Below are 10,616 nucleotides of genomic sequence, written 5' to 3'. Positions count from 1 at the left end.
TATATATATATATATATATATATATATATATATATATATATAACCGAGGAAAAATATTATTATTATTATTATTGTACATTTTACGCGATAGTGTACAATGTTAAAACGTTGGTGATGCCACGGAAATATTGTGCTTTTTACTTACTTTCCCAATGACGATAATAATGAGCCATATAAACCTGAAGCTTCGCGCAGATAGTATGAATTTTTCCACCGCGTTCGTTAAACGATTACACCGTCGGGAACGTCGCGTACACCGCAGCGCACGGATATTCGCGCGGGTGATAGACGATATTTTCACGCCGACAGAGATAGACGCAAATGGCAACAGTGCAACGAAAGAAGCGTCGCGAGATAAACAGACCTTCCTTTGTTTACGTCCGCCGGAACTACGCGGCGCGATCTTTGCAAAAACGCGACCAACTAACAGGTTATGAGTGACGAACGAGGACAGTGAAATTCTCGACAGTGAGTTTTTGTGTGAGAGCGTCGCTCTGAATATTGAACAATTGCGAGATTTGTTCCATGAACCACGAGTAATCGACTAATTTTCATTATCTCAATCGATGTGTGTGTGTGTCATCGCATGCGCATACATGGACTTCGTGACAATTTGTCTCGCAATTCCCTCGTATGAAAGCCTGCTGCGATATGTTCCATATTTTACCAGCAGCGTTTGAGAATAATGTGTTGTAGTGGGACATTATTCACGATAATTACAGCATATTGAGAATACCGCTCCTTGGGTGATTTAAACCTGACAGTTATCTACGTAAATGGGAGGAGGGAATCGTACCTCACACGTTTCACAGATGTACACTCCATTTCATTAAAATCTCATTAAAAAGGCGCTCACATAAAATTTTCAATGGTGATTTGATATTTTTGTGCTTTTAACTCGTTATATATTATTTTAATATTTAAGAATAAACTTCTTTCAATTTTACATATATGACAAATTTATGAATTATCTGAAAACAAATTAATAGAGTTATTGTTTGAAACTCTCAAGTGAGATACGCAGGTTTGAATTCAGAGCTGGATAAGAGTTTTTCAGTTGTATCGTGATTGCAAATATATAAATGTCACATATATTGTGTAAAATTCAACTGAAAAACATAGATTTAATTTTGAATAAGAATTTCATTATCTCACGTGACACAAGTTTCAAGTAACAACTACTAAAACGGACGTTAGGGATGTAGGAAGTAATTATGGTTAAGATACTGGACAAATACGAGATACTGTATTTGATGTAGCTATAAAATTTAATAGCACATTATGTAATCATTAACTCTTAACGTACACACACATAATAGACTCGCGATCTCATTCTCCAGCAAAGTTCCGCTCTCGACAAGAAGTGTATTACTGCAACATTATTCCACTATATCATCTGATCCCTAAGATTCCGCGGGAATAATATTACACAGGTTTTCTTATCTCGAGCGAGAGCCAACGAGAGGATTGAACAGTATGTGATTAAGTGATGGATTAAATGGACCAATCCTCCGTCTTAATATAGTTTAAGTTCAGTATCGACAGAATGGATTAATTCAGCGGATTCTATTCGAGTTGTACTTTCCCTTTTCTTCCCCCATTCTCTCCAAAGAATTTTCTTCATGGCGCATAGAAACACGGGGGAAGAAACCATTGGCGCATCCATTTACATCGGCCTGGTGAATAGACCGCGGCGCGTATATACCTCGCGTCTATTTCTGAAGTTTAATAACGGTACACAGTCATTGGGATCGAGGGAATAAGTTTATACGGTTGTGGAGGATGAGGCTATCGCGACAGGGGATATTCGAGCTTCCGAGCTCGACTCGAATCGGCGGTTTCGCGATGGAATTGGAAATAGAAAGAAATATTACACGTTTATCAACGCGGCAGCAACAACTACCACACTGCACTGCACTGTGAACGGCGCATTCGCGATGTGCATGCATATTCCGCGATGGAGAAGAAGAAGTCGGCACGCGCTATCACCGCGCGATTCCAATAAGTGCGAGTAAAGTGTAATCGAAAAACTTTGCTCATTATCCCGAGCCGCGCCTCGCATAATCGTTTTTATTTGCAAGCTTTCGATTTCTTGCCTTGCCCCTTCGGGGGAACCCGTTTCTTCCCGTGTATTTCTCATTAGATGCGAATGACTGTCATGTAATAAGTCCGCTCGTACGAGAAGCAAATGCGTCGAACGTCGCCCCGATATATCTTATCGAATCCGCGCGCGTTTATCCGCGCGACAACTGACGAGTTCTTTTAAATCTCACACCGCTGAAGCACAATTCTGCGCGATTCCACGGTGCTGGAATAAATGTCCACCGGGAGATAAACGCGATCCAATTAACGAAATCTTATCGGATCAATCGGTATATCGATGGTATAATTTTTATCCGTCGGGGTTTAAAATGTGTGTAGCACGACTTGAATTGCGAACCGTTCCCGCTTAATGATCGGATAATAATAATCGACACATCGTTCACGCCAATTAGGGCTCGGCTTTAATAGCCGAGCTGAAATTAATTGCACTCCGAAGACATAACTGCGGGGCCTTCCATAACTCGGTTCATGCGAGAGACCACAATATTCCGGAAAGAGATACAGTCGTTCCTCCGGCGAGTCCCCGTGAATTTCGCCAGAGTGTATTTCGATAATGCGCGGACAATATCCGCGCGATCCACTCACGGTTCGGTGTTTAATGAAATAGCCTGCCTTTAAGCCTGGACGATAATTAACTCGTCCTTAATCCATCGTATAACGAGTACAGGACTCGATGAGATTAAGCCCAGATTAATCGCGGCTCATAACCGCGGGCTTTCATTAGCCGTTGCAGTCGCGCGACGCTCGCACGTGCGCGCACCTGCGTCGCTTCTCGTTCATAACTTTCGTAAATTCGTTTGCAACTCGTCCGGCGATATCGACGTTGCGCTGTTAACGCGCGGGAAACTCGCGAGACTCATCGTCGGATTAATCGTCGCAGCAAGTTAAAGACTTCGCCCGCTGCTGTGTCGATCTCTCGATTAAAGTGCGAAAGAAGAAAGAGCGATATATCGGTATGTCCGCGCGCGCGCCATAACGCGAATGTCGACGCGCGAGTTGGACTCTTCGCGATCCAACCCAGACAACAAGGAATCTAATTAAGAACTTGGACTGTCCGCATGACTAAGAACGTTCCGGACGATCCGCTCGGGGCCCTCTTTAATTTCTATCTTCGCCCGTTCATTTGCACGTAACGCGCTTCGGACAGTTCGACGGGATTAATCCGGAGTTATTGGCAGCTCGCAACTGTCGGCCTTCATTATCTGTTACAGATCGCGACAGTCCGGTTGATGCTCACGCGACCTTTTCGCCTGCCAACGAGCGTTGCGCGACGTGCGTTATAATCGGCTCGGATGCGGCAGCAGCAGCAGCAGCAGCAGCAGCAGCAGCAGCAGCGTCCCGTCAACAATTTCGTCCGGCACAGGTGCAGCAGCGCGCGCTAATTCGTCTGGCGAATTCCCAATCAGTCCCGTGCTCTCGGATCCTACGGGATGCCGCAGGCACTGTCGCAGGCGCGGAATTGCCGGGCTGGATGTTGCGTCGCGCGATCAGTGCAATTGGAGAACGCGGGGATGAGGCGACGGCCGGCACCGGACGGACCTCCGAATTGGGACGAGTAAGCAACGTCGGCTGTGTGCGTGCGTGGCTGCGACCGAGCCCAGGGAGCCGGCGTTTCCCCGAAACGACGGCGCTCACCCCTCCGAGAACAGCCTGAAAAATAGCGACCTCGATCGGCGTCCTGGACGCGATCGATGTGTCCCCGCGGACGGACGCTTCCGGGACGGACGCGGATTTATGCATATGTATATCTACGTAGCGTTCTGCCGTGCGAACGGCCAGAGTCAAGGTCGAATCGACTATCCTGGATCGCGACGGAGCGATATTCTGAATCATGGAGAGACGCGCTCGGAAATAGCGCGCTCGATACCGTCTCCGCGGCAGTCTCGGCCGTATCGCGTGTGTTATTGTCCTTGATTGGCAGCAACTAAGATTCGAGCTTCTCTCTATCCCTCTCTATCTTTCTCTCTGGCTGTCCCTGCCTCTCTATTAGCCGCACCGTTTGAAACTTGAAGCGAATATATCGCGTGGCTGACGCGGACGGTGTGTTAGAGCGACGGAAAGACCGTCGGGATCGCGGGACGCGGTTCACGACTGATGGAGGTGAACAATCGTGAGACTTGACAATCGATCGCCGGAGAGCCGAACGCGGATGACTTGTGGACGCCGAGCGCTTCGCCGAGGATAGCAGCGTCGGGGACGCGACCGAATTTACGAGCGCTATAAACCGCACAATCGTGAGAGACCGCGGGATTTCTCAAAAGCTTGACGAATTGTGCCGAGAATGTCTTGAAAGGCCAATGTTCCTGAAGACAATTGCTCTAATTTGACATCTTGGACGAAGAATCCAGATTTTCCACGCAAGCGGAGCACACATCTTGCAATCACCGCGCCATGCTCGACCGGAGTGGCGGCTGTTGCACGACGCTGTGCGATCGGGACAAGTTGAACCATGAATCTCGAACTAACTGACAGTTCCTCGAAGATATCGAACAGCACGACAAGCACACTCGAAATCGTGACTAACGAATCGCAAGATCGTCGCATTGGGCGCGACTGTTGCCGGTTATAAATCAGGCCAATGTTTCGGTATCTCCCCTCTGGATCTCTTGTCGAGGTGCTAGACTCTCGCATGCTAACGCGATTTTAAATTGACGGAGAAAAAGCCAGGATGACGGGCTGTTTTTCCTACGGCGACGCGGCGAAATGCGGAAGCGCGAAAGCAGGTCGTGCGATACGTTCCATTTTGAGAGGAGCCGTTCTCACCAGTCGCCGCGAAGAAGAACATTTTATTGAGGAAAAGGCCCGCGACGTGTAAACGCCATCATGTAGAAGCAGAGAAATTCACGGAGATGTCGACCCGAAGACACGAGAATCCCGACGTCGTCGTCATCGTCGTTGTCGTCAGCGTATAGGTGCTTCGCAGGTACGTGACTCTAGTGCATTGTTTCCCCAAATAAAATTCATCGTGTACTCGAAACGCGAGCGTACCAGCCCTCTGCCCTCCTCTCTCCCCCCGGCCTCGGCATGAAACGCCTTACAATGGTGCGTGGAAACAATGCGCGAGTATAAATAACCGCAGAAAGACTTATGCACGATGTGTGTGACGTAGTCGCGATAAAATATATAAATACGACGAGAGATCGATCCTTTCTTCTTCCGTCGTAGCGCGCACCTTTGTTGTTGCCGGTAGGTTACGAGTGCCGTGCTTTCTTGAAATTTTTCAGTTATTACAAGTCCCCCTCGGGTGCACAAGAAACGTATTTACCGGCTGAATTATAAGGTCCCTCTCAGACTGACATTATAAGCATGTTGACACGGCCATGTGTCTATTGTTGTTCCAGCCGTGTATCAATACTACGTCCGCGAGTCACGTAGAGCCGTATAACACTTGACCCGATTTTCCAACTTGCAATATTCGACGCCACCGCGACGACTGAGATCGGTAAACCTTGTTTGTTCTTGCCACTTCGACAACACACGACGCTAACGTTCTATAGGATTAGGGACTCTCCATTGTCCGCGTAGAGTAGGATAGGGGGAAGGGCTGTGCGGATAGAACTCGCCACCGCAGTCGGAAGAAATAAAGCAAGTTCGTGATAACGATACGATACGGTAAAAGCAGAGAACACATCATGAATTGCGCGATGATCTCTCCAAGCGCAAATCAGTAAAAATGTTTCAAGGAGTTTTTCACCGATAATCAGCGAATATTCACTGATTTTTAGAGGAAATACTCCCATTTCCACAGCTTCATCTTCTGACTGATTTTGGCTAGTGAAAGTAAGATTTCGCTGCAAAATCTGCAACAAATAAATTCGTTACATACTAAATCAAACTTTCTGCGTCTATGACGACGGAATTAACAGTTTCCATGCACCTTGCGTGCAATGACATTGCCTATGTTCGCAAAACTTCAATATATTTATAACTGAACTACCAGTCATAAGTGCAGAACATTTCAGTGAAAAATATACTAATTGTACTTGAGAGAGTGCACGGAGAAAACACTAAGGATATCTCTTACCTAAATATGATTGCTATAACAAAATGTTAATGATACTTTTCGCCCATGCATATAAGATGGTCGTAGTACTCTGGAAGAGTATCACAGTACTCTGGAAGTAGTGCATTGGCCTTTTTTGCCGTCTATCCATGTTTAAGCAATGTTCTCAGTAATATATAGCGTAACTAAATCTTACGGATTTCTCAGCCATAGTATTCGTTCTGTAGACCACAACAGAAAGACAGTAACATTCCTTTGGTTGAGGCAACTATACATATATGAAAGTGTACTAACTGAATATTACGTTGGGCTAGAAGAAATGTATCAATCGGCATACAGCAACAGCAACTCTGAATGCCATATCTACTTAACTTGAAATCACATAAATTCTCTCTCTAACTATGGAATATGTTAGCAACCACAGTAATTTTCTCCGTATATAATATCCAAGAGACACAGACTGATTAATCACAGTGAAACGGGTAAAATTAGCGCCGGCGAGCTCCTGTTAATCCTCTTTTTTCTTCTGTTTTGAGATTTTTACACTCTGTCGCCCGGTGTTTTCCTTCGCGCTGAATATATTAGCGAGCTAATTGCATATACACGGAATTCTATTAGCGGAACCTCACGTTAGGGTACGCGCGCGACGCTCTACGCAGCGATTTATTTTTGGGTCGCCGTGAAGCGACTCGACGCGGCATCGCCGATATTAAATATCTCAAGTTCGCTAATTTACCCCGGGCACTATGCCACAACCGATTCGTCACCTGTTGATCTCATTCTTTTCGCGTTTGACGCGAATCGAGTTGGATTCGATGCACGTCGTCGGTCCCCGGAATTCACTATTCGACGGTGAATCGGGTGATCGAGTAGTGCAGGCGTCGCTTCGAACGGACGTTGATAGCTCGCGCGGCCTTTCGTACAGAAATGCATGGCGCTTTGATGAATTGCTCTTTGCCAAATCCTTCGCAAGGATTGCGTCGCACACTCGATTGTGAATCTTTTTGCGATTCCACTTTGACCCGACTTCGTTTCGCAATCATTGTCCGACTTAAGGCTCGCCTACAATACGCGGAGTAAGCTTGGCATAAGTTGGAGTAAGAAGTAAAAATTATTTATTTTACTCGCGCAATATTAAATATCGAATCTTCCGCGCCGCGACGTGACAATCGGAGATTGTCTACAGTCGGAGAACCGATTAGCTTCCGCATGCGTTGATGTGATATCATGCATTTTCGATGTAACATCATTACGAAATAATGAGTAACGTGTATCGAAGTGCACGAGATGCGCGGCCACGCGTTACACAGATTAAATTAGGGCAATATATGGCCTCCGTCTCTTAGCGTCTTCTATCGCGAATGCTTTGCACGACGGAATTTAACGGTCTAACGAAAGAGAATCAATGATGCCATTTTAAATTATCCGCGAAAGAAGAAAAAGAAAGATCTGCGTTTGATTACTCAAGAGAGAATACGAGAACAAAAATCTATGGAACGCGACTGCGGAAGAGAACGATCGTTTTCACAGTACGCCTCTTGTGAATGGAACGGGAATATTTCGAGAAATCACACTCCTTCATTTCCGCCGTCACTCGCGATATCTTTACGAGCGATCGTAAAGATCACCGCGTCATTTTTATTCAAAGTCGCCCGACATCCTCCGCATTTCCCGAGCGTAACACACCAGGCATTCCGTACCGACGCCGTGAGCGTTTTCAATTCTGCATGTCAGATCACGATTATCTCGCATTTTTCTCACGTTCCCGGAAATCGTTACGAGTACCCGTCGGGGATCCATGTATCTGAGCTCAATGCGCCCATCGATACCATTCCCAGTGAACGCTCGAAGGTTGTTCGGGCTTCGTAAACACGGAAATCATCTACTCGACCCGTGGGAGTTAGAGCAGATTTCCCTGGTTAATTTGCGCACTACCGGTGTCGGCATTTATATCGTGTTGACGCGAGAAAGAGAGAGAGAGAGAGAGAGAGTGAGAAGAGAAAGATGAGTCCGAGGCCTCAGTACGGTGATCTTCTTTAATCAATACCGAATGCTTGGGTTAGTAATAACTCGGCATTACGATGTTCTGTAATTACGTCACGGCAATTTTACCGCGTAACAAGCTCGTAGAGACGATCGTAAATGTCCGTGCAAATTGAGAATAATGCACGATGGTTGCCTGCACCGGTTGTATAGAGTTCGCCTCGACTCGGGTATCGCGAGACGCGACCCTCGTGAAAGAAGAAACGTTTTGGGACGTGTTCCAATCGTGTTGCCGCAATTCGCGAGGGGATCACGTACGAGTAAGTTATATCTCGTGTCTATGTCACCGCGAGCGCCGACTTCTCTGGAGATATTCAGGGGGATTTTTAAACTGGTGCTTCCTGCCGGGACGTGCGCGGGCGGTTTTAACGTTTTGAATAGGCAGAGTGGATAAGGATTTCTCGATTCGAACGCGCCAAGAACGCGAATGATATGTATGTACGCGGAGAGGCTCGACTACCGCGAATACTTATGCCTTTTTAAAAACAGATTCCAACGTTCGGGGAAGAACAGGGACGGCAGAGCGAAAGGAAAAGAAAGAGAAGGAGAGAGAGAGAGAGAGAGTCTTTTATCGGAAAAATCTATCCATTTATTTCCGTCACCGCGTGTTCCATCGGCGAATTCTCCATCGATATCCGGTCCGAAAACCAATTTAACGTTCCATCGCGGAGGATAAAGTACACCTTTCTTCCCTTGCAACGCGCCATAATAATAGTGATTATCATAGTTGATGGGTATTGACGTGGCGGACGACACCGAAATTTCTTCTGGAAATTCGCGTAAACGTCGATGGAGCTTCTTGCCGGCGCGGCAAACTATTTTCACCGCCGTCGCTCTTCACTTATTCCGAGGAGAGAGTGCCGTAACGCTCCACGTCCGTGGATATAATTCATCAACGCGGCTCGAAATAATTTCCGTGCGAATACAAAACGCGTCGCTTCGATTCCAGTATTTCGGTTCTATCAGTTCGACACACTAGTCAGCTTGAAATGGAAATGTCACTCTCTGTCGCGGTTTTTCCTTTTCTTTTTTTTTTTTTTTCATTTTTTTACCCAATTGCCTGTTGCTTCTCGCGATGGGAGACGGGAGTTCATATAATTTCGCGTTCGTGATTTTTCTCATTAATATTCATCTCATCACTGCATGGTCCTTTCCAATTCAAATTCCCTCTGCTCTCTCCGGAATAGCCCAGCGAGAAGTCGACCGCGGCGCTCAACTGGAGCTTTTGCGGGGGCGACGTGAAAAACGCAAGCGCCGAATTACGTGAAAATCTACTTACTTGCACGCAGTGCATGCTGCCCCGACATTATCCCGAAGACGTAACCGGCGCGTTGGTGGTCGCGCGCATTTCCACGCGCGTCCTATCCATCATCGCGATAATCCGAGGCGAAATCGAATCGACACGCCGCGCTCAATAATCAACGTTCAAACGGAACTGATCTGATAAATGTCGTAAGTTCGTTCCATTATCGCCTGCGTGACGTGTACAACTGACGTTGTCGCGCAGTTTGCGCGTAGCGTCGGAAGAACTCGAGCAGAAAAATTCCCAGGAAAAACTTCTAGCCGTCAGCCAGAAACGGGCCAGTTTTTACAGGCTAGGATTTATTAGACCGTAATTATTCAGAGACTTAACAGGAAAATATTTGCCAGTATTTCTTGGCCAGAAGTTAGGCAAGAAAGAATGATAATTAAACATAAAGCTCCGACTATCTCGGTAATGAATGAATTTGCACGTGAAAAGACTCTATCTTCTGAAATACAAGTTTTACGTTATTTTGATATTGAGTGATAAAATATAATATTTTACAATACTAAATCGAACGATGAAATTTGTTTGACAGAGTTTTAATAAAAAAATATTTGATTAGAAACTGATCAAAAACTGGTTGGATCGGTTGATCAGAAACTGACTAGTTTAACTGCCCAGTTATTAGCGAAGCAGCTGTCGCTTGAACTAGTCAGAGACTAATCAGTAATCAAAATTGCTGGCCAATTAGTGGCTAGGAAGAGGTCGCTCTTTCAATTTGGAAATAACCAAGCAATCCATCCACGTGCGACCTCGCACGTTTAGTGCAAGGTTTCTATTACGGGTAATCGTGTAAAAACTGTGTACCGTGTATAGTTTTGATCGCGCTCAACAACGTAGCGCAGTACTGTGTGCGGATACTCTCTACAGTTTTTATTACTCGATAACGCTATAACGGCATGTTTTCGATAAAACTCGCACGCATCTCCCCGTTACAGCCTTCCCCGTGCGCCAAAAAGGTTTATAAAGCCGACGGATTGGCTAAAGGGCACGTATGACGACGGGAAAATGACTTTTTCGGCTTTTTTCCACTTTGCTAGTTTATCACAACATTTTTTGCAACTTCCACTCTCTTCTCTCTCTTTCTCTCTCTCTATGCTCTACTTTATTCTACTCTCTCTCTCTCTCTCTCTCTCTCTCTCTCTCTCTCTCTCTCTCATG

General features: G+C 46.0%; 1 protein-coding gene across 3 annotated transcripts in view; it reads left to right on the top strand.

Moving 5' to 3' along the window:
• The window catches only part of LOC116847079 (retinal guanylyl cyclase 2), a 48,018-nt gene that overhangs the window by 13,157 nt on the left and 24,245 nt on the right, over positions 1-10,616 (top strand). For all 3 annotated transcript variants that reach the window (XM_032821689.1, XM_032821688.1, XM_032821690.1), the window contains exon 2: positions 3,315-5,026. The gene's annotated coding sequence lies outside the window, so the exon portion shown is untranslated. The remainder of the gene's footprint in view (positions 1-3,314; positions 5,027-10,616) is intronic.

This window comes from Odontomachus brunneus, unplaced genomic scaffold (assembly GCF_010583005.1).
Source record: "Odontomachus brunneus isolate Ranch 3 - 2012 unplaced genomic scaffold, Obru_v1 Obru_scaffold_073, whole genome shotgun sequence".
In the NCBI taxonomy this organism is placed as follows: domain Eukaryota; kingdom Metazoa; phylum Arthropoda; class Insecta; order Hymenoptera; family Formicidae; genus Odontomachus; species Odontomachus brunneus.
The sequence above is the reverse complement of the archived record's forward strand: the minus strand, read 5'-3'. Positions and strand labels throughout refer to the sequence as shown.